Source organism: Panthera onca, chromosome B1 (assembly GCF_046562875.1).
Source record: "Panthera onca isolate mPanOnc1 chromosome B1, mPanOnc1 haplotype 2, whole genome shotgun sequence".
In the NCBI taxonomy this organism is placed as follows: domain Eukaryota; kingdom Metazoa; phylum Chordata; class Mammalia; order Carnivora; family Felidae; genus Panthera; species Panthera onca.
Window position 1 is genome coordinate 204,606,101 of NC_138342.1, and position 27,726 is coordinate 204,633,826.

General features: G+C 46.2%; 1 long non-coding RNA gene and 1 pseudogene across 2 annotated transcripts; one reads left to right on the top strand and one right to left on the bottom strand.

Moving 5' to 3' along the window:
* The first annotated feature begins 12,496 nt into the window (after positions 1 to 12,496).
* LOC144616217 (ubiquitin carboxyl-terminal hydrolase 17-like protein 6) lies at positions 12,497 to 14,252 on the top strand (annotated as a pseudogene).
* A 3,080-nt stretch (positions 14,253 to 17,332) lies between these two features.
* On the bottom strand, positions 17,333 to 27,469 carry LOC144616080 (uncharacterized). Of its 2 annotated transcripts, XR_013554964.2 has the most exons (3): positions 27,382 to 27,469; positions 25,021 to 25,077; positions 17,333 to 24,020 (listed from the first exon to the last, which is right to left on the bottom strand). It is a non-coding gene; the product is annotated as an uncharacterized LOC144616080 (long non-coding RNA). The 2 variants fall into 2 exon arrangements; XR_014137663.1 differs by lacking the exon at positions 27,382 to 27,469 and having other exon boundaries at positions 25,021 to 26,569.
* Between the last annotated feature and the right edge of the window lie 257 nt (positions 27,470 to 27,726).

The window sequence follows — 27,726 nt, forward strand, 5'->3', positions numbered from 1 at the left end:
AGTAGAAATTAAATATTCACTTAAAAGGTGTATTTGTTAAAGTCTAAAACGTTGTGGAACCAGAAAGGATTACCTGAACTGAGATTCCACCCGGGGAAAAGCCTTCGTTAGTGGAGGTGAGATCACCAGACATTTCCACACCTGAAGAAATTGCTTAGTATGGACACTGACAGTCTCAGGGAGAAAGACATCACCAGGGAATAAAAACAAGCTGATAGGCACATAGACTGTCGTGGCAGCTTGAAATCAGCAAGAGTCCCCCCAAACGGGGCTGCTTTTCTTTACAGGCTATTAGGTCGGGACTGGCAAGAAAGGTGGTGTAATACAATCCCATGGTTTTGGGAGATTACTTCCAACAGCAGGAAGACATCCGCAGTGATTTTAGAAGAATGAACCTGAAGGCATGAAGGTCAGATTCACTCCAAATCAAAGTGGCAACACAGGCAGAGCGCATTCCGATTACAGAATGGGGAAAATGTGATGTGTCCCAATTCTATCTGCCTAAGGAAGGGGATAGTCACCATCTCTATGTAAAACAACATCAGTGCCAGCGTCTCCCTTTTAGAAGATCTCAGAGCAGCGCCCTGCCGGCTCAGTCGGTGGAGCATGCAACTCTTGATCTCGGGGTTGTGAGTTCAAGCCCCATGTTGGAAATCAAGATTACTTAAAAGTAAAGTCTTCAAAAAGAAGGAGAAAAAGGAGACGGAGGAGGAGGAGAAGAAGAGGAAGAAGAAAATCTCAGGTATACAAGAAAAAAAGTAAGGAAACGTGATTGGAGGTGGGAGTAAAAGACAAATATAGACAAGACCAAAAAACCCATGCATATTTTTAGATTGGAGTCACGAAGAAAGGAATTTACAATAATTATGCTAAATAGAGTAAAGTAATAAAAATATATTTAAATAGAGACAAGTGCAATGGCTCTGGTTTTAGCGAACTCTGGTCTATAAGTGAAATTAATGGAGGAGGTTAACAGGCTTTACATAGAAAACCAAACTAGTGGGGCGCATGGTGGCTCAGTCAGTTAAGTGCCCAACTTGGTTTTGGCTCAGGTCATGACTCACAGTTCGGGCTGATGGCGCAGAACCTACTCGGGATTCTGTCTGTCTCTTTCTCTGTCTCTCTGCCTTTCTCTGCCCCTCCTCTGCTTATGCTCTCTCTCTCTCTCTCCCTCAAAATAACTTTCAAAAAGTTAAAAAAAAAAATAGAAAACTAAATTAGTGAACTCGTGGATGTTTATATGAAATATTCACACAAAAGCCCAAGAGATAAAGTGGGGGAACTGAGAAAGACATTGTAATACCCTTCAAAAAGCACAGGATACTTAGATTCTCAGTGTTCCCACGTATGAAAGAGGGATATTAGTCATTTCTAAATGAACAGTAGGAGCCAGTTACTGCCTTGTCCTCCTGAAAGAGGAGAAGCTCTCTCTCTCTCTCTCTCTCTCTCTCTCTCTCTCTCTCATCTCGGACTTCTACATGTATTTATGGGAGGGACTAATACGGGACTCATTCCCATTTAGTGATTTGGGGATTCATGGCTGTTGAGAAAAATCAGATTTTCATACCCTCTTTCTGTGCTACGAGTTTTGCCAAACAGTATACAGCCTGTCACTAGAAGAGATGATGATTTTTTTACATGATTATTTAGATTCAAGTTAGTTGACATATAGTGCAGTACAGGTTTCAGGAACAGAATTTAGTGATTCATCACTTACATACAACAGCCAGTGCTCAACACAAGTGCCCTCCTTAATGCCTGTCACCCATCTAGCCCAACCCCCCCCCCCCACGTCCCTCCATTCATCCTCAGTTTGTTCTCTTTATTTAAGATTCTCTAGGGGCGCCTGGGTGGCTCAGTCAGTTGAGCGTCTGACTTCGGCTCAGGTCATGATCTCACGGTCCGTCAGTTCGAGCCCTGCATCGGGCTCTGTGCTGTCAGCAGAGTCTGGAGCCTGCTTCAGATTCTGTGTCTCCCTCTCTCTGCTCCTCCCCCCACCCATGCTCTGTCTCTCTCTCCCTGTCAAAAATAAATTTTAAAAAGATTCTCTTATGGTTTGCTTCCCTCTCTGTTTTTATCTTTTATTTCCTGTCCCTAGGCATACCTGTTTGGTTTCATAAATTCCACATATGAGTGAAATTATATGATGTTTGTGTTTCTCTGATGACTTATTTCGCTTAGCATAATACACTCTAGTTCCATCCACGTTGTTCCAAATGGCAAGATTTCATTCCTTTTGATTGCCGAGTAGTATTCCAGCGTGTGTGTGTGTGTGTGTGTGTGTGTGTGTGTGTGTACACACCAACTTCTCTTTTATCCGCTCATCAGTCGATGGACCTTTGAGCTCTTTCCATAATTTGGCTATTCTTGATAGTGCGGCTATAAACATTGGGGTGCATGTTCCCCTTAGAATCAGCACTTTTGTACTGTTGAATACCTAGTAGTGCAACTGCTGGGTTGTAGGGTGGCTCTATTTTTTAACTTTTTTGAGGAGCCTCCATAGGGTTTTCCACAGTAGCTGACAGTTGGCATTCCTTTCAATGATGCAAAAGGGTTCCCGGTTCTCCACCTCTGTGCCAGCACCTGCACCTGTTGTTTCGTGAGTTGTTAATTTCAGCCATTCTGACAGGTGTGAGGTGGCATCTCCTTGTGGTTTTGATTTGTACTTCCTTGATGATGAGTGACGTTGAGCATTTTTTCGTGTGTCTGTTACCCATGTGGATGTCTTCTTTGAAAAAGTGTCTATTCATGTCCTCTGCCCATCTCTTCACTGGATTAGTTGTTTGTTGGGTCTTGAGTTTGAGAAGTTCTTTATAGATTTTGGATACTAACCCTTTATCTGATATGTCATTTGCAAATATCTTCTCTCATTCCGTCGGTTGTCTTCTAGTTTTGCTGATTGTTTCCTTTGCCTTGCAGAAGCTTTTGATCTTGATGAGGGTCCAATAGCTCATTTTTGCTTTTGGTTCCTTTGCCTCCGGAGTCAAGTTGAGTAAGAAGTTGGTGCGGCCAAGGTCAAAGAGGCTGTTGACTGTCTTCTCCTCTAGGGTTTTGATGACTTCCTGTCTCACGTTTAGATCTTTTGTCCACTTTGAGTTTATTTTTGTGTATGGTGTTAAGAAAGTGGCCCAGGTTCATTCTTCTGCATGTCGCTGTCCAGTTTTCCCAACACCATTTGCTGAAGAGACTGTCTTTATTCCATTGGATGTTCTTTCCTGCTTTGTCTTTTTTTTTTTTTTTTTTAATTTTTTTTTTTTTTAACATTTATTTATTTTTGAGACAGAGAGAGACAGAGCATGAACAGGGGAGGAGCAGAGAGAGAGGGAGACACAGAACCCGAAACAGGCTCCAGGCTCTGAGCTGTCAGCACAGAGCCCGACGCGGGGCTCGAACTCACGGACCGTGAGATCACGACCTGAGCCGAAGTCGGACGCTTAACCGACCGAGCCACCCAGGCGCCCCTCCTGCTTTGTCAAAGATTAGTTGGCCATACGTTTGCGGGTCCATTTCAGGGTTCTCTATTCTGTTCCATTGATCTGAGTGTCTATTTTTGTGCCAGTACCATATTTTCTTGATGATTACAGCTTTGCAATACATCTTCAAGTCTGGAATTGTGATGCCTCTAGGCTTGGTTTTCTTTTTCAGGATTGTTTTTGACTATTAGGTCTTTTCTGCTTCCATACAAATTGTTTGTTCTAGCTCTGTGAAGAATGCTGGTGTTATTTTGATAGGGATTGCACTGAATATGTAGATTGCCTTGGGTAATATCAACATTTTAACAATGTTTGTTCTTCCAATCCATGTCCATGGAATGTTCTTCCTGTGTGTGTGTGTGTGTGTGTGTGTGTGTGTGTGTGTGTCTGTCTGTCTTCTATTTCTTTCATAAGCTTTCTATAGTTTTCTGTGTATAGATTTTTCACCTGTTTGGTTAGGTTTATTCCTAGGTATTTTATGGGTTTTGGTGCAGTTGTAAATGGGATTGATTCCTTGCTTTCTCTTTCTGCTGCTTCATTATTAGTGTCTAGAAGTGCAACCGATTTCTGTGCATTGAGTTTTGTCACGGACTATGAGTCTGGAGTTCTCTCTTGTGCAGCAGAAGAGTGGACACAGAAGTGAATACAAGAGAGGCTAATGTCCAGGAGGAGACGAGAGCCCCAAACAGGGGTTTCGTCTCCATATTTATTGAGCTCACGAGATATTACCCGTGTAGTGAACGTGAAGAAAACAAGATCTTACACACGTGAACACAGAGCAAACAGTCACATAGCAATCATTAACTTGTGTGAGTAAGAAGCAAAGGGTCTGGGGGGCATGTGGAGTTTGTGATCAAGGTACATTGGCACCAGATGGAAAGTAATTTCCTTCAGGTGATATAACAAGTTTCCTTCGTGATCCCATTACAGTATCTCACTAGCTAACCTCGGGCGTTTTCGCCCCGTGGTGGTGGCTTTCCTCCCTAAGCATTTTTCTATCCCATTACGTAAATAGAATCTATTTCCCCAAGATTTTAAATCCTGCGACTTTGCGGAATTCATGGATCCGTTGTAGCAGGTTTTTGGTGCAGTCTTTTGGGTTTTCCACATAGAGTATCCTGTTGTCGGTGAAGAGTGACAATTTGACTTCCTCCTTGCTGATTTGGATGCCTTTTATTTCTTTGTGTTGTCTGATTGCTGAGGCTAGGACTTCCAACTCTATGTTGAATAACAGTGGCGAGACCTTAGGGAGAAAGCGTTTCTGTCGCCTTCCTGACCTTAGGGGGAAAGCTGTCAGTTTTTCTCCCATGAGGGTAATATTAGCGGTGGGCCTTTCATATATGGCTTTTATGATCTTGAGGTATGATCCTTCTATCCCTACTTTCTTGAGGGTTTTTTTGTTTTTTTTGTTTTTTTTTGTCAAGAAAGGATGCTGTACTTTGTCAAATGTTTTCTCTGCATCTATTGAGAGGATCATGTGGTTCTTATTATTTCTTTTATTAATGTGATGTATCACATTGATTGATTTGTGGACATTGAACGAGCCCTGCATCCCAGGTATAAATCCCACTTGATCCTGGTGAATAATTCTTTGAATGCCTGTTGGATCCGGTTGGCTAGTATCTTGTTGAGAACTTTTGCATCCATGTCCATCGTGGATATTGGACTGTAGTTCTCCTTTTTAGTGGGGTCTTTGTCTGGTTTTGGAAACAAGGTAATGCTGGTGTTGTAGAATGAGATTGGAAGTTTTCCTTCCATTTCTATTTGTTGGAACAGCTTCAAAAGAATAAGGGTTAACTCTTCTTTAAATGTTTGGTCGAATTCCCCTGGAAAGCCATCTGGCCCTGGACTCGATTTTTGGGAGATTTTTGATTACTGACTCAATTTCATTACTGGTTATGGGTCTGTTCAAACTTTCTATTTCTTTCTGTTTCAGTGTTGGTCACTTAGATATTCCTAGGAATTTGTCCACTTCTTCTGGATTGCCCAATTTACTGGCATATAACTGCTCATGATATTCTCTTACTTTTGTTTGTATTTCTGCAGTGTTGGTTGTGATCTCTCCTCTTTCACTCGAGATTTTATCTATCTGGGTCCTTATTCTTTTTGATCAATCTGGCTACGGGTTTGTCAACTTGTTAATTCTTTCAAAAAACCAGCTCCTGGTTTCATTGATCCGTTCTACTGGGTTTTGTTTTCGTTGTTTTTTTTTTCCTCGATATCATTGATTTCTGCTCTAATCTGTATTCTTTCCCATCTTCTGCTGGCTTGGGGCTTTGTTTGCTGTTCTTTTTCCAGCTCTTTAAGGTGGCAGATTAGATTGTGTAGCTGAGACCTTTCTTCCTTCTTTAGGAAGGCCTGGATTGCTGTATACTTACCTCTTATGACTGCCTTTGCTGCATCCCAGAGGTTTTGGGCTGTCGTGTTATAATTTTCATTAGCTTCCATGTACTTTTTAAAAATGTTTGTTTATTTTTGAGAGAGAGTGCGAGTGGGAGAGGGGCAGAGACAGAGGGGGAGACAGAATCCCAAGCAGGGTCCAGGCTCTGAGGTATCAGCACCAAGCCCGACACAGGGCTCAAACTCACGGACCTGAGACGGTCACGTAACCGACTGAGCCACCCAGACACCCCGGCTTCCATGTACTTTTTAATTTCCTCTTTAATTTCTTGGTTAACCCATTCATTCTTCAGTAGGATGTTCATTAATCTCCGAGTATTTGTGGCCTTTCCAAATGTTTTCTTGTGGTTGATTTCAAGTTTCATATCATTGTGGTCTGAAAATACACACCGTATGATCTCGATCTCTTTGTACTTGTTGAGGGCTGATTTGTGTCCCAGTATGTGATGTCTTCTGGAGAATGTTCCATGTGCACTGGAGAAGAACATATATTCTGCTGCTTTAGGACGAAATGTTCTGAATATATCTGTTAAGTACATCTGGTCCCATGTGTCATTCAAAGATATTGTTTCCTTGTTGATTTTATACTTAGATGATCTGTCCATTGTTGTAAGTGGGGTGTTGAAGTCCCCTACTATTATGGCCTTATTATCAGTGAGTTTCATTATGCTTGTGATTATTTGATTTATATATTTGGGTGCTCCCAAACTGGCGGCATAAATGTTTACAATTGTGAGATCTTCTTGGTGGATAGGCACCTTGACTGTGATATAATGCCCTTCTTCATGTCTTGTTACAGTCTTTATTTTAAAATCTAGTTTGTCTGATATAAGTACGGCTACTCTGGGTTCCTTTGGCGACCATTAGCATGATACATGGTTCTCCATTCCCTTACTTTCCATCTGAAGGTGGCTTTGGGTCTAAAATGGATCTCTTGTGGGGCACCGGGGTGACTCAGTCAGTTGAGCGTCCGACTTCAGCTCAGATCATGATCTCGCGGTCTGTGAGTTCGAGCCCTGCGTCGGGCTCTGTGCTGACAGCTCAGAGCTTGGAGCCTGCTTTGGATTCTGTGTCTCCCTCGCTCTCTCTGCCCCTCCCCCGCTCATGCTCTGTCTCTCTCTCTCTCTCTCTCTCTGGCAAAAATAAATAAACATTAAAGAAATTGAAAAAAAAATAAAATGGATCTCTTGTAAGCAGCCTATAGATGGATCTTGTTTTCTTATCCATTCTGATACCCTGTTTCTTTTGATTGGAGCATTTAGTTCATTGACATTTAGAGTGACTACTGAAAGATATGAATCTATTGCCATTGTGTTGCCTGTAGAGTTTGGAGTTTCTGGTGATGTTCTCTGGTCCTTTCCAGTCTTTGTTACTTTTGGTCTATTTTGTTTTGTTTCATCCTTTCTCCCCTCAGAGAGTTCCCCTTAAAATTCCTTGCAGGGCTGGTTTAGTGGTCATGAACTCTTTTATTTTTTGTTTGTCTGGGAAATTCTATCTCCCTTCTATTTTGGATGACAGCCTTGCTGGAGAAAGGATTCTTGGCTCCATATTTTTCTGATTCAGCACATTGAATATGTCCTGCCACCCCTTTCTGGCCTGCCAAGTTTCTGTGGATAGGTCTGTTGAGAACCTGATCTGTCTTCCCATAGAGGTTAAGTGTCATAGACTCTGGGTCTGGAGTTCTCTCTTGTCCAGAAAGAGAGCGGATGCAGGATTACAATGAGAGAGAGGCTAATGTTCGGGAGGAGACAAGAGCCCCGAGTAAGGGTCCTTGCTCCATTGTTGTCAGGATCAGAGGCTTACAAGCATGATGCATGTGCACAAAGGGACAATGAAATCGTGAACATTAACTCATGGGTGTGAGGGAAAGGGGATTTTGAAGATATGTGCTGTTAGGGGTTTGGGTCAATACGAAACAAAATCCTGGCACTGGCCAGAAGGTTGTTTACAGCAGACGTGAGGCACCACCTCTGTTTACCTAAACTGGCCTAGGGGATAACAAAGACAGAGCATGCTACCTCAGGGTCAACAAGGCGTCTTTCTTTTGCTAATTAGCTCAGCTCTGGGCAATTTTGCCCTTCTGTGGTCTAAAGTCCTGTTTTCCTCTTTTTGTCCTTCCTTTCCTTCCTTCCTTCCTTCCTTCATGTGAAAGCAGCTTTCTGCTATTGTACTAGATCAGGGGGCACTTCCGCCCTGAATACCTAACCTTATTTCCCCAATCTTGGATGTTTTCATCTTGAGATTTCCTATTCCTACACCTTTGTCCTATACTGGGGGCCTTTGCCCTGTTTACCTAATCTTGTTTACCTAATCTCGGAGGCGTTCATCCTGTGGCTTTCTATTTCTTTATGCCTTGTTAATCCATTGGTGTAAGATCAGGGAATTCCTAAGCTTATTCCCCACAGTTAAGGACTTTTTTCCCCTTGCTGCTTTCATCACTCTTTCCTTGTCTGTATATTATGTGAAGTTGACTATGATACACCTTGGTCATGGTCGGTTTTTGTTGAATCTAATGGGAGTTCTCTGTGCTTCTTGGATTTTGATATGTCTTTCCCCAGATTAGGAATGTTTTCTGCTATAATTTGCTCACAAAAACCTACTACCCCTTATTCTTTCTCTTCATCATCGGGGACTCCTATGATTTGGGTGTTACTCCTGTAAACAAAATTTTTTAACAGTTTATTTATTATTGAGAGACACAGAGAGACAGAGCATGAGCGGGGATGGGGGGCGGGTAGAGAGAGAGGGACATACAGAATCCAAAGCACGCTCCAGGCTATGAGCTGTCGGCACAGAGCCCAACGCGGGGCTCCAACTCATGAACTGTGGGATCATGACCTGCCGACTGAGCAACCCAGGTGCCCCACGGTTATAGCATTTTTAATATCGTCCTTACTAGCTTTTACTTCTTTTACCCCTGCAGAAAAGGATTCTATGCTTTTTTTCAGCCCAGCTAGTATTCTTATTATCGTGGTTCTATATTCTAGTTCAGACATTTTGCTTATGTCTGTATTGATTAAGCCTCTGGCTGTCATTTCTTGCTCTTTCTTTTGGGGTGAATTCCTTCGTTTGTCATTTTGCAGGAAGAAAAAGAATTAATAAAATGGAAAAGTTAAAAATTAAAAACAACACAAAAAATCAAATAAAGGAATCTAGACCCTAGGTGTGTTTGGTCTGGTTGCTGAAAGAAGCCTGACAAAATAGAGATAAAGGGAAAGAAAAAAAAAAGTAAGAAAAAGTTTAAAAACTACAAAAAGGATATAAAATAGAATAAAATGAAATGAAGAAAGAGAAAAAATTACCAAAACATAAAAAAGCATAGTAAAAAGAATTTCAAGAAAAATTTAAAGAAAAATGAAAAGAAGCTTTTCTCTTGCTTTATCCAAGAAAAAGAAAAGGGGGAAAAATAGCAATTTAAACAAAAGCAGGAAAAAAACCCCACAAATAGACGGACCAGTAAAACAGAATGAAACCCGAATGAAGTTACCTCACGTTTCCCCTAGGACTCAAACTATGAAGCACTCGATAGTCTGTATACTAAGCAGCGGGAGTGACTTCTGGTGGTCCTCCAGGGCTTGGTCGGTGCAGTTGGGCGGGGCTCGGTGTAACTGCTCTGTTCTCCAGTAGGAGGCGCTGCTTAGCTTACTGCTGCGGACCCGTGTGGTGTGTGTGCGCATGTATGCACATGCACAGGAGAGGTGTAAATGGCTTCACCCAGCCTCCTAGTTTCTGGCACAGGAACTCTATGCTCTCACCGACCCTCAATCAAACACCCCTTCTCTGTCTCCAGCTTCCGTCCACTCCCTGCTTCTATACTGCCCGTGTCCAAGCTGTCAGCCTGCCAGGCAGGACCTCCCTCCTGAGTTTTACCTCAGATGAGGCTGTGTTTCTGGCACCAGCAAACGTGGCTGTTCTCCAGGGCTCACTGGGATCTTTGCCTGTGGGGAAGCCATATGGCCTCTACCCCATGCCCTCCAAGCAGGGGAACTACTTCTCCCCTTGTGGCCCACAGACTCCTTGGAGCCAACTGCCTGTCCCTGGGGATTCGCCCCTCCTCCCCACCAGAGCATGGCCAGGCACTGACCTCTGAAACCTCAGACTCTGCACGCCCCTGTTTATAGAGTCGTAATGGTATTAAAACCCTCTCCTTTCTCCTTTTCTTGTTCAGTCACTGGTGAGTGTTTCTACTCTTTCTCTCTAGCTACTTTTGGGTGGAGTGCTTTCCCTCTACATTCCCCCCATCCCCCGCCCCGTCTCTGTCCTCTCTCCACAAAAACAGCTCCCTACCCTCCGTGGCTTCTCTCTCCCCCAGTTCACCTCTCACACCAGGTACCCGCCAAGTTCTGTGGCTCAAGTTGTGCAGATTATTGTGTTAATCCTCAGATCAATTACCTATGTGCCCAAAATGGTTTGGTGCTGACCTAGCTGCATTTCAGGGATGAGAGAAGCCGAGAACTTCCATGCTGTTCCGCCATCTGGGAACATGAGGTTTAGTTCACTTAAGTGTGTGTGTGTGTGTGTGTGTGTGTGTGTGTGTGTGTGTGTGATGCTGATGTCAATTCAGGAAGAGAAGGTTGGATACCAATATTTCTACAGGTTGACTTATATTTGTGGATATTTCTGAAGCTATTTCCTTTATGGCTAATGTGCACTGCTCTGTGGGCATTTTCCCTAAGATTCTGCTCAATTTAGATAAAATAAAAAGTAAAACTAATTTCTTTTGATTAAGTCTTCAAGATCCAAAATCCATTTAGTCAATTTGAACTCTTTCAATTACAAAAATGAAATATCATGAAGGGTATTCCACTTAAGACATCTTATTGATCTCCAGAGGTTGTATAAGCAATTACCAAAAACTTGGTGGCTTCAAAGGAGAGAACGTTATTCTCTCACAGTCTGGAGATGAGAAGTCAAAATCAAGATGCTATTCAGGCCACATTCCCTCTGAGGCCAAGTCAGTGACAAGGGCCAGGCAAAGTGCTCCTATATTTCTTGGCCTCTATTTACCAAAGGGGAGAAACAGACTTTGGTGTCTTCTCTTCTTAAACTGTAGCTCCTCTTCCCAAGTGTTATGACTTCCAGATATGATATTTTTTTTTTTGGTCATTGCAAATTACATGGTGCACCAGCATTACTCGTTTTCTAAAAGGACCTGATCATCGTAACATGTGTGAAAGAATTCTCTTGTCCACTCAAAAATATATCGAATTTAATAAAGCAAACAAGAACACAGGGGAAGGGATGAGAGAGAAAGAGAGACAGAGAGACAGAGAGATAGAGACACACAGAGAGAAGCAAACCTTAAGAGGCTCTTAACTACAGGGAACAAACTTAACTGATGGAGGGCAGGTGGGCGGGGGGGGGGGGGGGGGGGGATCGGTGGCCTAGATGGGTGATGGAAATTATGGAGGGCGCTTGTGATGAGCACTGGCTGTTGTATGTAAGTGATGAATCACTAAATTCGAATCCTGAGACCAATCTCACCCTACCTGTTAAGTAACTAGAATTTAAATAAAAACTTGAAGTCAAAAAGCAAACAAACAAGGGGAGCTTGGAGGGCTCAGTCAATTAAGCATCCAACTCTTTTGATTTCAGCTTAGGTCATGTTTTCACCGTTTATCAGTTTGAACCCCACGTTGGGCTCTGCACTAACAGCATGGAGCTTGCTTGGGATTCTCTCTCTTTCTTCTCTGCCCCTCCTCGGCTTGCCCACGTGGGCTCTCTCTCTCTCTCTCTCAATAAACAAACAGTAAAAAAATAAAAACAAACAAACAATAGAGGGGGAAAAACACAATTTCGGTGGACCCTGCCGTTCTGACACCTGGTTGAGTGAGAGATACTGACACATTACAGCCACAGCTTAAATGAGGGCGCACTGTTCCCTGCATTTCCAAATTCCAACCTCAAACTGTGTATCAATGTCACAAATCCACAACAAACGTGTCCTGAAACGAGTGAACCTAAAACTACCTTGCAGTGTAATGTCCCAGTAGTACCAGTTAAAATTTGGCAAATAAACGATGGGTATAGGATATGTACTCATATTGGGAAGGGAGCTAAAAAAAAAAAAAAAAAAAAGATTTTACAAAGCATGAAACCAGCCACAGGATGTCTCTTGTTAGCATTTCTAGGCCACACCTTGATAGACAAATATGTTGATAAAAACCTTCATGATAGTTGTATATACGGACCATATGGAGAGAGTTCAGGAAGTTTAGAAGCACAGTGATGGACAGCAATCATCCCCAAATAATTTGCTGGTGCCACACACATTCTGGCTGGTGGGGAAGAAGTCCTCCTACATGACACCCGAGCTCAATTTGCAAAATGATCTTCCACATCCTAGGAAAAATAATATCCATCAGTGCTTGACTCACTTGATATTACTCTGAAAGGAAAGTGGACACTCAAAAAGGACTTCCACGGGGAAGTTGGAAACTCTCAAGTCAGTCTGTCCAGAAAGGGAGCAATGGAAATGAGGGAGGTGGAGAAAGTGCTGAAATGTGTGTCTATCCATTGAGGGAGGCAGGGGAAGGAGACAGGCTGGGCTGAGTGGTCTCTCTGCAGAAGAGTGTCCACACCTTAAAACCCTTAATCCCACCTCGAGCCTGTGGCTGATTGGATGACGTGTTCCTAGTCGCGTGGGTGGGGCGAGCAATAAAGGGGCTGGGGAGAGGGCCACAGCTATCATTCTGAGACAGGTCTCCTGAGAGAAGCATCGCTCTGCAACGTGAGGCTCCACATGGGAGATCCTATGAAAGCTCTTTCTGGAGACATGAGGGCTGTTTTGTCCTACTGCCAAGAAGAGTTTCAGTTCAATGTCTTTCCCAAACTCAAATCTTGCTGCTCAAATATAGGTGGTGCTGAAGTGCACAGGGGACCCACTCTACCTCAGAAGCCATCACCATCATCGCAGACACTCTGCAACCTGCCTAACGGTTGGGCTCCCATGTCAATAGGTCTGCCCCCCCGCAAAGAAACCTGTGAGTTGGAGGAGACCTTCTGTGGTTGGGGCTGGACTGCAGAACCTGGGGAACACGTGCTATGCAAATGCGGCCCTGCAGTGTCTGACGTACACACCACCCCTGGCCAGCTATAAGCTGTCCAAGGAGCACCCCCAAAGCTGTGGGAAGCAGCCATTCTGCGTGCTGTGTGCTCTGCAGGCTCACGTGACCCGGGCCCTCTGCCGCCCTGGAGATGTGATCCGGCCCCGCCAGAACTGCTGGCTGCCTTCCACACACACACAAGCAAGAAGATACCCATGAGTTTCTGATATTCACTCTGGATCCAATGCAGCAAGCGCGCTTGCGTGAGGACAAGACTTCAAGAGCCCCTCTGTCTGAGGACCTCACCCTCATCTGGCAAATCTTTGGAGGGTACTGGAGGTCTCAAATCCAGTGTCTCCACTGCCCTGGCGTTTCCAGCACTTTTGACCCTTACCTGGATGGCAGGGCAGCTCAGAGTGTGAGCCAAGCCTTGCTCCAGTTGGTGAAGCCTGAAAAGTTGGATGGTGAAAATGCCTATCATTGTAGTACTTGCCTAGACAAGGTACCTGCTTCCAAGACGTTAACTTTGTACACTTGCCCCAAGGACCTAATGCTGGTATTGAAATAATTCTCAGATTCCACAGGCAGCAAACTGGCTAAGGAAGTGCAATATCCTGTGCGCCTTGACCTGCAACAGTGCGTGTCTGAGCAGAAGGTGGGATTGATAATTTACCTGCTCTATGCCGCGCCGGTGCATCCGGGGAGGAAATGTCACAGCGGACATCACTTCTGTTACATCAAAGCTGGGAATGGCCAGTGGTACAAAATGGATGACACCAGTGATGTGACTTCTGCCCTGAGCCAACATGCCTATGTCTTCTTTGACACCCAGACGAGTGAATTGGAAAGAGACCATGGGAGTGAACCAGGCAGTGGGGAGACCACATCACTCCAGGCTGACCATGCAGACATGGCTGTGGCCCAAGGGGGGGTGGGGGGTGGGGTGGCTCACACAGACCCCAGCATCAAAGTTCCAGAGGTGGAGGACCACGTGTTAGAGACACCAGTGCAACCAATCACGTTAGACCAGTGGAGAGTCTTCCAAGAAAGCCACCATCCCAAGTCTGAATTCAACCTCAGGAAAACAGAATTTGTTCTTCCCGCCCAGGCAGTCCTAATTCACCAGTCCAAATACAGAGAGGAGATGGAAAAGGATCATCCTGAACAAAACATCTACCGGCTCAACAACTTAGCCAGGGACATCCCACCTCAGAGGGCAACCAACATCGGCAAAGTCCCTTGTCTCACAGGCAGAGCCCGAACTACCAAGAGGAAGAACAAGAAGGGACAGAGGTCTTGGGAAGCAGTCCAGGGATCTGAGCGCAGGCTTTAATGCACACACCTGCACACATACACACTCAGCCACAAACATTCACTCACAGCCCCTTGTAGGACATTATGTGTGATCTGGAGATGTGGAGGGGCCATCTATCTGGCTGTGTTCATGACGTATGGCATTCAACTTGACCTGGAGAATACTGAGCTATAAGGCTGGCTGTCTATGATGATGTTATTGGAGAGTTTTAGGTTTGTTACTGGATATTTGGAGGATTTCTCTCCTCCGTCAGCACCAAGGAGCACTGGGGAGCTATCGGAGCCTGAAAGGGCCAGAGGAAGTGGCCAGTCGGGCATGAAGGGTGGAAACAAGGCTGAGCACCTGGAGACCCTGTGAAAATGCCTGATACTCACGGTTCTATCATCCCATCCCTTACTCTCTGTTTATTTCTAAAGTACATCTGCCCAAAGATATTCACGTGTGGACGCTAGGTAAAGATGCGTTTGGAAATATCCAAACATGCACCGACAGAAGAAGGAGTTTGAAACAAACTCAGTGCTTCCACACAGAGAAATGGCAAACGACCAAGAAACTGGATGAACTACAGCTCCAACTGAAGGCAGACAGACTTTTCAGGAAGTTTTTGTGTCAAAGGGGAGGAACAGAAGTAAACAGCAATTGGTTAATTGTGCAAAGTTTTTACTTGCATAAATAATATATATTCTGTAAAGTCTACACATGTCAACGTGAACATTGGCTAATTGCTTGGAAATGGTAAGCAGCAAATAAATGCTTGTTTTTCAGGAGATAAGTGGGTGAAGCCTTATTGGCTCGTGTTGATTAAATTAGGCTCCCTTAACAATCACCCTCCCATGAGCCTGCAGAGAAGATGGTGGAAAGGAACCTTCTCCCACCTGTAATCGCTCAGCCACCAAGCAGCTGTATCCTGTCCCGCAGAGTTTGCTACCATCCCCCATCTGACAATCTCCTACACATGGGAGGAGGCACGGGGATTTCCGGTCGGTTCCATTACAATCTCGGTCCTCAGTTGTACACCTCAGAAAAACAGTCCCAAATGGACACCTAGGCAGCGATGTGGTATTCAAGGTCAGGGTATGGATGGATGTTCTAAGTCATAATTATATTTCTTGGGAGAGAGAATGACTAAATACGTTGTTGAATGGGAAATTAGTGCATGATCCTTAAATTCCTCCTATGTGAGTGGGGCCACATAGGAGCAATCTGGTCATTTGACAAGGGCATTGAAAGGTAAACACTTGCTTTGTTCAGTCTGTGTTAAACATAGAGATGTCACATTTATTAGAAACTAATGTCAGCAGTTGAACTTTGTACAGGAAATCATATTTAATTCTAGATTCTCAAATATCATAGCTGACAAAGGTAAAAAGATACCCTTTTTTCTTTTACAATATATTGTAAAATTTTAAGTCCAAGTTAGTTAATAATTAGTGCAGTCTTGGTTTCGGGAGTAGAATTTAGTGATTCACTGGTTACATGTAACACCTAGTGCTAATCCCCACAAATGCCCTCCAGAAAGCTCATCATCCACTTACCCCATCCCCACACCCATTTTCCCTCTAGCAACCCTCTGTTTGTTCTCTATAGTTAAGAGCCCCCGGGGGCGCCTGGGTGGCTCAATCAGTTAAGCGTCTGACTTTGGCTCAATTCATGATCTTGGGGTTCATGGGTTCGAGCCCCGCATAGGGCTCTGTGCTGGCAGCTCAGAGCCTGGAGCCTACTCAGATTCTGTGTCTCCCCACCACTGCACACGCTCTCTCTCAAAAATAAACATTAAAAATTAAAAAGAAAACACAAAAAGAGTCTCCGATGGCTTGCCTCCCTCTCTGATTTTATCTTACTTTATTTTCCTTTCCTTTCCCCTATGTTCTTCTGTTTTTTTATTTCACATATGAGTGATGCCGCTTCACTCTTTAATTAAAAGAGTTCAACTGGGCTAAATGGATGTTAGAGCCTGAATGACTTTAACCAATGAAATCCATTTTTACTTTTGATTTGACTCTTAATTGGGCAGAATCTTAGGTAAAATGCAAATAGTAGTGTATGTGCACCAGAGCCATAAAGGCAAAAGCCTCAGAAAACTAACCACTCTAGGTCAACCTGTGATTTTGGTATCCAACCTTCTCTTCCTGGATTGACATCTGCATCACACACACACACACACACACACACACTTTGAGCTGGATCTCATGATGGCATCCATAAGCATCCTTTGAGCTCCCAGGACGACTATGGCCAGCTCCTCCTGGCTGACCTTCTGCCATGTGTTCCACCCACACCGGAGGAAGTCCACACACCTGGCTTTGCAATTCACAGGGGAGGTCACAAGACAGAGTGTTGCACGGTGCTTTCTGACCAGAAGGGGGCGTCACTGGCCAGCACAGGCATTACATAGGCTTCCAGGAGGACCTGACATTGGACAGTTGCTCAGCCTGGCAGGTCTGAGTCTCTATGCCTTGCACTGCAGCCTGGGCATTCTCTGGGGCATAAAGGGTACCATGAACATTTACAGAAGGTCCGGTGGGCCCAGGATTCCCTCCTTGTGACTCTTAATTTTGGCCATGCTGGACTCTGGACTTTGAGCTAACGTAGACAACACTGAGCTGCTCAGGCAGCTGGTGATATGTTTTCCCACTGTTACAGAAACTTTTCTTCCAAAACATAAATCCAATTCAGTCATGATATTAAATAATCAAAATGTTGACAATTAGCAAACTGAGGTTGCATATGGGAAAACCAGTAGGTGCCCTCACTTGAGAGGATGACGGGACAATTTCGGCAATAGGAACGCTGTTACTTGGCCTTGCCAAATCCAGCCAAACTAAACTTCTGGATTTCTCAGGGAAATCTTAATTCACAGATTCCACCCTTCAATTTATAAGGGTACTAATGAGGCTACAGAAAAAGCAGTATGTCTGTATTTTTACATGTTCATGTGAGCGCATACGCATCCCTAAAAACTATGCCTGAATAGCGAACATTTCATTGTTCGTGAGATTAAAATAAAATGATGTGTTTCCTAAAAAGTGCATCTTTGACATAGCTTTCAATCCGCAACGGAAACAAAATATTCAGAAGGAGAGAGCAAAAAACGGGTATAAGAGTTAAACTACATTCTATTTTCAAAATTAATATAATCTGTCAAAGAATCCAGGATACAAACATAATGACAACCATGAACTTAAAATATACTTAGAAAACTAAACAATTATGGGATGTGATCCACATTTACCTCAAAGGCATTTGAATTTACATATCACTAACAAAGTATGGAAGAGGATGGAACAATATAAGTAAGAGGAAGACACTCCGTAAGTAGACAATAGATACACGAGGAAGACAGGAGAGATAGATGATAGACACATAGACAGATAGAGATGACAGAGAAATAGGTGGCGTAATGGTCCTTTTGAGGCAATTTGCCAGCCTGACAACCCACTTGGAAGATCCTGGGCTGGTCTGAGCTTTGGAGACTGTGGGGAAATAGGTTCCACTTACACAAACGCGTTAGAAAAAGGCTTAGAGCGGAAAGCTGCCACCACGGGGCGAAAACGCCCAAGGACAGCTGGAGAGATGGTGTAATGGAATCACAAAAAAAACTTTTATGTCACCTGCAGGAAATTGCTTTCCATCTGGAGCCAATGTACCTTGATCACAAACACCACTCGTCCCCCGGACCCTTTGCTTCTTACACACACAAGTTAACGATTACTGTCTGATGGTTTTCTCCACGTTCACGTGCGTGAGATCTTGTTTTCTTCACGTTCACCACGTGGGTGATAGCTTGTGAGCTCAATAAATACGGCGACGAAACGAAAGCCCTGTTAGGGGCTCTCGTCTCCTCCCGACATTAGTGTCTCTCGTATTCGATTCTGCATCCCCACTCTTGCCGGACAAGAGGGAACTCCAGACTCATAGTCTGCGACAGGAGACCAGGAGAACCTGGGGTGTCATTCCAGTATGAAGGCCGGCAGTCTCAAGACCCAGGAGGAACGGACATGTCAGTACCAAAGCATTCAGACAGGAGCAGGTGTCTAGTCCTGGGAGATGGGTCAGCTTTCTGCTCCAGAAAGGCCTCGAATTGACTGGCTGAGGTCACTACACTGAGGAGGGCAATCTGTTACCCCAGTCTAATTATGTCAGAGATTCAAATAATGTCGAAAACTTTCCATTAAAACCCAGACATTTTATAAGAAAAGAGGAAAGCCTAATGGAAACCGTAATCCTTGAAAAACCATGTCCAAACTTGCTGTGTGCCAATGGATATTTTAAGAACAGCGAAACACGTGGTTTTTCCCTGGCCCCCACTGACACCCCTGCTCCCCAGTATCAGCTCTGCTCTACTCTACTTGGGGAGAGGCCCTGAGAGTGAATGGTGCCACACTGGCCGGGTGGGAGGGGAGAGCCTGCCTGGGGGTGAGGTGCAGCCAGTTGAGGCATTAGGGGATTGGGAATGGGTGTGATGATGGGTGGGACAGGGAAAAGGATGGTGGGTATAAGGGTGTGGCAGTGGCCTCTGTGCCTGGGAGACTGAGTGAGGCCGGGCTGAGGCTGGAGGAAGCTGTGGGCGGGGCTGGAAGGCACCAGGCTGGGACTGGGCCGTGGCTTTAGGGACATGGACAGAGGCCACGGGAGCAGCCTCCTGGGGAAGATAGGCGAGGCAGATTCAAAAGTCCATACGACGTCCAATACACGCCAGTCTTCAAGTAGGGAAACTACCCAGAGTGCCGACGGCATTGCAAATGGAGGCCCTCCACCTAGGCTAGTGGGGGCGGTTAATTGTTGGACAGCTCTGGAAGAAAGATGTTCGCATGGATTACAGTCAGGAATGCCCAGATGATAGGATTCCACCTTTCCACTGTGGACTGGCTCTTAAAGATCACAGAGACATCTGCCTGACACCGTCCATGGCTGATGGCAGGCCACAGGACATGGTGGAAATCACACCAATATGAAACAATGGGAGGAAAGGCTAAAAGGGAAAGTCCTAGTTGATGGCCAGGGATGGAAGGATGGATCCAAAACTAGGAGACTAGAAGACACAGAGCCCCACGGGTCAACGTGGGCACTGGCCGGAACAATGACTGGGTCACAAGACAAAGTGCCAAAGAAGCTAGTCCCAAGGGGGCACCTAGCATAGGATAACATTCCTCTGAATGTCCTAGCATAGTCAACATCTGAGAGACAGAAGGGGGAACATGGAGGGCAGGGTGTGTAGTGAAGGACACTGGAAATACGCCATGGTTTGACACATGGTTTCAAAATGAGAAGCCTGGACATGGAGGGTGCTGATGAGCTGACAACAGTGTGAGTGTACATGATGCCAGGGGACCCCCATACTTCTGTGTAGGTAAACAAGGAAAACTAGGTTATGAATGAAACAGGCATACACAGACATGTCTCTTTTTCCTAGAGTAAATGAGCATTCTGAAAAGTCTATCTCCATATACACACTATTTAAAAATGCATGAGAACGCTAAAGCACAAGGATTAGTTCCTAGTGTCTACAAGTGAGGACCACAAAGCTGACTGGATTAAAGTGCCTGAGAGGTCACGTGACTTTGGGTCAGGGAGGGAGGGAAGTGTCCCTTACTGACCGTTCCTCGGGCACGCTGGACGCTGAGTCTCCTCCACTGGAGTCTGCCTGCTTCCCACCTGTCTGAGCCTCTACTGACAGACAGGAGGAGCACATGTGCGTTTCAGGCAGGTTTCTGGACAATGTGAGCCTCACATTTAGCCGTCACAGAAACAGGACAGTGAGGAAATTGATGCTGTGATGTGCGTTTACTCACCAGGTTAAGGACTCCTTAGTGCTGAACAGTATTCTGACAACAGAGAAGGATGAAAGGCATGGGCTCTAAATGTTCCTGATGACATGAGGTTCAAATTCCAAAGGAACGGAACCCCAGAGTCTGATTTGTGTGGAGTCATGAAGGAGCAGTGACAGCATCCAGCTCAGTTTCACTGTGGGGACTGAAAGCCTGAAGTATTAGCTCGTTTACTGGAAGTTAAGATCCTTGTGGGTTCAGAGTGGGGCCCTGAAAAGAAAACATTAAGTAAAAAGAGTTCAGACCCTCAGTTGGGAAGCTTCCAATTGAGTAGAGGAGAACCTAGGTTTTTGGAAGTAAATTTGTACTTGAAAATGGCTTCCTCTTGTGTCAAATGGGAAATTCAGATGTTGTTTTTAATTTTCTTTCCCATTTATTTATTTCTGAGAGACAGAGAGAGACAGAACACGAACAGGGGAGGGGCAGAGAAGAGAGAGACACACAGAATCCGAAGCAGGCTCCAGGCTCTGAGCTGCCCGCACACAGCCCTACACGGGGCTCAAACTCACAAACCTCGAGATCATGACCTGAGCCGAAGGCAGACACTTAACTGACTGAGCCACTCAGGCGCCCCAGAAATTCATCATACTTCCTTTTCCACATTCAACTCTGTGTGCCACAGAGGGTGTTGCCATAGCATCGATTCTGGTGTCCGTCGGGGTTAGGACTTTGTGTGACTTTGCTTCCGGAGTACATTGTGACAGGCTTCATGGAAGTCTCCCCAATGAGTCGTTCAAGACCACCTCGCTTGCCTTGCCTGAGGGTGCCCTCCTGGGGTTGGGTCCTCGGGAGAGTGTGCAGGACAGGCAGGAAGAAGGAGAGGTCACACAGGGCGAGGACTCTGTTTGACCTGGTGGTTATGGCTCCCCCTCACGCCTCCTGGGAGAAGAAGGCACATGAAGGAGTCCTGTGTCTGTGTGAATGACTGTCCTTTTTCATTAGACTCAGGAAATCCAGAAATCCGTATCCGAGGGAAGGCTGACGTGAACCTCCAAGGAGGTGGGGCAGATGGCGGGTGGTCACTGTGGACTAATTCTCCTGAAGTTCTTTGTGTGATCCCATTTCTCCATTCATAATTAAATGATGGTGCCACTCAGGAATCTGGTGCTTGGCAAGTGCTTGGATTTCAGCATAAGAAACCTCAGGGAAGGACAGCATCTCCTACAACACACATGCTTCTCTTCATCTGCGTCTGGGGATGAGCTCCTCTCCAGTTGATTCTGCTGAGATCCCCTCCCAGGGGGAGAAGACGGGAAAACCCTGAAAACGCTTGTCCAACTCTGACACAGTGCCCAGTGCTTTCCTGCCCCTAGCACTTGTCACTCTCCCTCCAGCCCAAGGGTCTATGAAAATGCCACACCTTTTGTTTGGGGTTTCCTCAACAGTGAGACCAAGCCCACATTTGTGTTCACCCGATCCGTGATCTGTACAACATCCCAGGTGATGAGGAATAGAACGGGGTGGGGGGTGAGGGAGTCAGAACTTCTGCGGCTAAGGCTCTTGCTTGTGCCACCACAGTAAGTCATTATAGGCTTAACTCTTTCATTTTTGACTTGAGGCTTTGTCTGCTACTCTGACACCTGGCAACTCAGAGGGATGTCTCTCCCCAAGGTCAGCTCAGCTCCTGCCAGGAGAAACACATGAACTGTCCTGGGCCGTGGGGATGAAGAGACGGTGAAATGAGTTCCATGATGGGACTGTGAAAAGGGATGAAGCATCACGTGGGCTGGCAGAGGGTGCAGGCACAGGGAACGCAGACTTTTGAGACTGTCAAGAACTGCTGGCAGAGGGATTAGAAAAACACCATGACGGACATGGGTCACGGGCACAGGGGTTGTAAATACACAGAGGAGGACAGGGCGTGGCGATACTGGAGAACAGATTTGGGCTGCGGGCACATGGGGTGGAGGCCCCGGAGGGCACACACGGCCGGCAGGCACAGGATTTGAGGAGACAAGAGGGAAGACGTAGGACTCAACTAAATCAGTGCTTAGGCGTCCATTTAGAGACTGACATGGACACGGCTGAATACAGGCAAGACTCAGATCCGTCATGTCGCTTTCCTTCTCAGGAAGTAAGAAAAAAAAAAAATACAAACGCTGGAATAATACAGAAGTAAGAACATAATAAAGAGGATAAAATAATGACACAGAAAGAGACAATATGAAATAAACAAGGGGGAAGTTGTTATGGTTAATAATAATATTCATAAACCGGTAGCAAACGTGCTAAGGAACAGAAATGGAGAGTAAACCAAACTACTGATACTAGGCAGTCCGGATATTCTCTACAGAGCCTACAGACATGGACAAGACCAGGACACATTCTGCCCATAACCAGCCCACTTCCCTGCAGGGTCCCTCTCATGGAGCACCGCTTCTTCCCAGGCCACAAGCCCAGGATCCCCACGTAAATGCGCAGTGAAAGGGCACACCCTTGCCAAGTTCCCCCATATCATGTTAAAATCTATCTACAACATGACTCTTTGATATACATACATATATACTGTGATGGATTCCCACAGTCAAGCTAATTAACACACAGACCACCAGTTGGAAATCCGAGGAGAACTTTTGACTTCCCCAAAACTGAGCTACTAATAGCCTAGTGTTGCCTGGAAGCCTTCCCGATAACATAATCGGTCAGTTATCACGTATTTGTAGGGTATGTGTGTTACACACTGTATTTTTACAACGAAGTAAGCTAGAGAAAAGAAATTGATATTGAGAAAACATAAGGAAAATATACTTACAACGTTTTACCGTATTGAAAAAAAGCCACGAATAAGTGGTCCCATGCAATTCAAACCTGTGTTGTTCAAGGGTCGACTGTGTGTGTGTACACACATACGTACACACATACATAGGTACATACACGTTTGCGTGTACGTGTGGGGTCTCCTCCCACAGCATCCAAACAGGCCTGTGCTTGTCTACGCAACCAAGAAGACATCTACCCTGGGCCCTATTCTCACAAGTCAGCTGCCGGGAAAGAAACCTGGTATGAGACCCATGCGCCCTACAGGGTCTCCCATCAAAAAACCTGAACTGAGCTTCACCTCACTTCAGGGACAAAAAAATAAGACAGGAAGTGGCTGTCACTGATGCCCTTCTGCCAGCATCCAAGCACTTTGGCCAGGATCCTGCCCTCATCATCATGCTGACACACAACAGGCCTCAAGTTTGCTCCCGTGACGTTCCCCTGGCTGCCTCTAAACCACGTAGCCTGAGCCAGTCCTAACCCAACAGACACAAATCAAGTGTCATAATATGCCCTCAACACTGAACTCCCATCCTGCTGCATGTATACGGGGCCAGGACTCTAAGCTCAGCCTCGAGGCATCCGGCAAGAGATTTGACCAGATGCCCGTCCAGACGCGCCTTAAGCCCCCAAATAAAGTAAGACACATTCCATGCCAGATCACCCAGGAGAGCACTCAGAGACCTGATCCGGAGGCTGTCCAGACTCTCCAGTTTCTGTCCACTACAAATGGACTTGGACCAAAAGCAACACCCCACATGACCAGGAAGACACCAGCCCAGGTCCTGATCACTGACCTCTGGCCTCCAGGCAACAAGGCCTCCCCTTGAATGCTGTCTATACCTGTACCGTGCCTCCTCCTCCTTCACCACCCAGCCATGTTCTTGGCCGTCCCTCAGGATGGTCTTCACTGGATAAGACAACGGTTAATGGAGCTCCAGATTCAATGGCGGCTCTCATTCCATCCTCCTGGGAAGCAGGAGCCCTCAGTTCCTTGTTTGCAGACACTGTCCCTCTGTCCCCTCGAGGGTCCTCTGTGAAGACCTCTGGTCTCCTCTCTGAGAAGGACTGGGAGCGAGTGACTCGAGGGGACTGTGAGCGAGTTGACAGGAGGAAGATCTACGAACAGCTGTTTCTGGTTGTTCAGTGCTTCCTCAGCTGCGGTATGTGTGCAAATGGCGGAACACTGCAGATGATGCTTGGGGGACACGCACACAGACACTGCATATTTAGTCACGTAAACTTAAATTGTATGTATGTAAACGGAACTTATTAAACTGGCATATAAATTATTTTTAAATTAATGAATTTTATTAAAAATGAGTCAAGTTGTGTGAGTAGGGTTTAAGCTGTAATGTAAAGAGAACACTATGAAATTCACCTGCATGGGGTCTGCAAATGATTAAATTTTGATACAATCTGGGAAAAGGACCCATCTATATGGTGTGCATCTTTTCAGCAGTGTCCTCTCCAGAGACAAGAGTTTTTGACTCTGCTGAAGTGTTTCAGTGGAAACCATGGTGGGGAATACTCTACTGTCTGGTACATTTTGATTATTAAACACCATTGAAACTGTGTCTTTTAAAAGTTATTTCACTATCAATAAAATTCTTACAAATACGATACACTGTACAAGTATTTTAACTTTGAAGCATTGGAGATCATTTTGTAAATCATTTTCATTCATCAAAGTTTATTTATCTGAGAATAAAAAGGAGCTTGGTAGGACCTGTGTCTTATTAAAAACACTAAACCTTAGGCACAATTCAGCCCCAATGCATCAAGATATGCATATAAACAATATCCCTAAGTGGATCTTACGTATATTAAATTGTGAAAAGCACTGTGTGCAAACCGACTGGCAGTTTTTCTCAAATTGCAAACAGTTGTTGGGTTTTAAAACTTTTTGTTCCCTAGGCACTGCCCTAAAGATACCAATCATTTGTTGTTGGTTTGTTTGTTGGTTTGTTTTGAGGCCTGGGCCTTGAGGTTTGAAGTCTCCACATGATGGTTCGGGCAGCAAAATTGGAGAACCACTGGAGTTGGTGGTGAAAATACTGCAGCACACGCATGCTGTCTATATTTTCTAACTTTGGAAAATCCCTAACGAGCATCAAGAAAAGTTGTATGGCTCTGGATGACAAGGATCTCCTTCTGAAGAGCAAGTAACTTCTCCTTCCTCCCTGTCTAGCACTTACCTCAAAGGTGCCTTGGTCTTTGGACGGGAATCTTGTCCATCGAGTGCAGGCTGCCTCCTGTAGAACAAGAAAACGTCCGTGAAAAACACGGGCAAAGGAAAGAAACCCAAGGCTGGACCAGCCCCAAATCCACTGTAACCCATGCAATGGTCCAGTCCCCACGTTGCTTGGGTCACGGGCTGTCTATTTTTCGTGCTAGACTGTGCTCTCGTCGTCTAAATCCTGCCTCATTACCGTTTCGCAGCTTTTCGCAAAAACAAAGTAGCATGGCTCTTCATTTCGGGCAATAATGAAAGGGTCTGGAAAAGCACAGGAAATTCCTCTCCCTTCTGGAATCTTTTAACGACCACTGGAGTTAAAGCATTTTAGGGTCTGGTTGGCTCAGTCGGTTAAGCGTCTGACTTCAGCTCAGGTCGTGATCTCACGACTCATAGGTCCGAGCCCCGCATCCGGCTCTGTGCTGACAGCTCAGAGCCTGGAGCCTGCTTTGGATTCTGTGTCTCCCTCTCTCTCTCTGCCCCTCCCCCACTCACACTCTGCCTCTCTCTTTCTCAAAAATAAATAAACATTAAAAAAAAACTTGAAGGGGCGCCTGGGTGGCTCAGTCGGTTAAGCGTCCGGCTTCGGCTCAGGTCATGATCTCACGGTTTGTGACTTCCAGCCGGGTGTCCGACTCTGTGCTGACAGCTCAGAGCCTGGAGCCTGCTTCCGATTCCGTGTCTCCCTCTCTCTCTGCCCCTCCCCCACTCATGCTCTGTCTCTCTCTGCCTCAGAAATGAATAAACATTGAAAAAATTTTAACAACAAAAAACAAAAACCAAAAAAACCTTGAAATGTTCATGTAAAAGAATAGACATCCATAACAACTATGCCTGAACTACTGAAAAGCTAATGTTTCCTTAGTTAACAACAGAGTGACTTATTTCCTGAAAAATACATACTTTCAATGTCTCCATACGAGACACACAATATTCAGAAATAGAGAAAAAATCATAAATATCTCATATATTTCAAATTATAATAATGCGAGCAAAGATATGAAAAGATTAAAATACTTTAGAACGGTTCAAGCAAATTGTGGAATGCCATCATCATTCCTCATTTAGAATTCACAAGTCATCTGTACAAGTTCTTTCTCAATACATTTTTTCTTTTTTTTAAGTGTATTTTTGAGAGCGATAGAGCGAGCTATGTGTGTGCACACACAAGTGGGGCAGGGGGAGAGGGAGAAGGAGAGGAGGATGGGGAGAGACAGAGAATCTCAACCAGACTCCGCACTATCAGCACAGAGCTCCATGAGGGTATCCAACCCACAAACGGAGAGATCATGATTATCAGCTGAAATCAAGAGGCTGAAGCTTAACCAACTGAGCCACCCAAGCACCCCATCACCTGTACAAATTCTAAACAGGATAAAGCAAATGTAGAGAAGAAAGGAGTTCCAGGCCATGTAGGAGCCCCGGGCAGTGCCTCTGCCTCCTGCGTGGACACGGAGTCTGGTTCCACAGTCTCTCAGCCTGGGCTGCCGTCGGGAGGGTTGTTGGGGGGGGCGGGGGGGGCGGGAGGGGCGGGTGTGCTCACAAGCTGGCTTTTCCCACCCCCCCGCTCTACCTGCTCCATCCCCTCGCCCACTGGCTGTGGCCACCAATGTCCCCCTGTTCTACCCCTGGTGCCCCCGTGGCCCAGGCCACAACCGACAGCCCTTTACGCTCTTCCTGCTGGATGCCCCTGTCCACCGGGGTCCCGAGCCTCCACAGAACCCCTGCTTCTCCTGCTCCACGTCCCCACCCACCAGGGTCCCCGGTCCCCACAGCCCCCCTTCTCTCATCCGCTTGACGCCCCCACCCACCCGGGTCCCCGACCCCCACAGCCCCCCTTCTCTCATCCGCTCGACGCCCCCGCCCATCAGGGTCCCCGACTACCAAACCCAGCTGCTCTCAACCCACTCGCAGCAAACACTTAGAAAAGGCAGTTTGTGACATAAACCCTTTCCAAGCGGTTGAGAAAGAAACATCTCAGCCCTTAGTACGTGTCCTCCTGACTGCACGCTTTGGCTTGAAAGTAGCTGAAGTACTTCACTTGCAGAACAGAAGCGGCCCCGCACACCTGCGTGGACGCCCTGAGACTCCCCGCGCCGGACAGGACGGGACGGACCGGAAATGCCGCGCCCGGAGCGGAAGGAAGTGCCGAGACCGCACGCACGGGCCCCGCCCCCTCAGCTCGCCAAGACCCGCGACCCCGCGACCCCGCGACCCCGCGACCCCGCGACCCCGCGACCCCGCGACCCCGCGACCCCGCGACCCCGCGACCCCGCGACCCCGCGACCCCGCGACCCGGAGGCGCTCTCTGGCAAGACCGCACCTGCTCGCGAGTGTGAGCTTGTAGCCTCTGGCTGAGCTCCGCGCTTCGCGGCCCCATCCCGCCTGAGTCCTGGGCTGGGAGAGGCGAGGGTCCCGGATGCCTTGCCGCTGGTTATGCCTGCTAGGGTGTGTTTACGTTCCGGCCGGGAACACTCCCCTCGGGGGACTGTCTTGATTGTGTCCCTATGAACGCGGGGGTGGGGGCGGGACTGAGGGGAGCGGGCGGGGGAGGGGGTATGGAGGGGTGACCGTCCCTGTGAGTGTGGTGACGCGCGCTGGAAAGGGAGGATGGATGGGGGAGGGGGTGGAGGAGGGGCGATGGGCCCCCGTGAACCTGAGGGCGGGG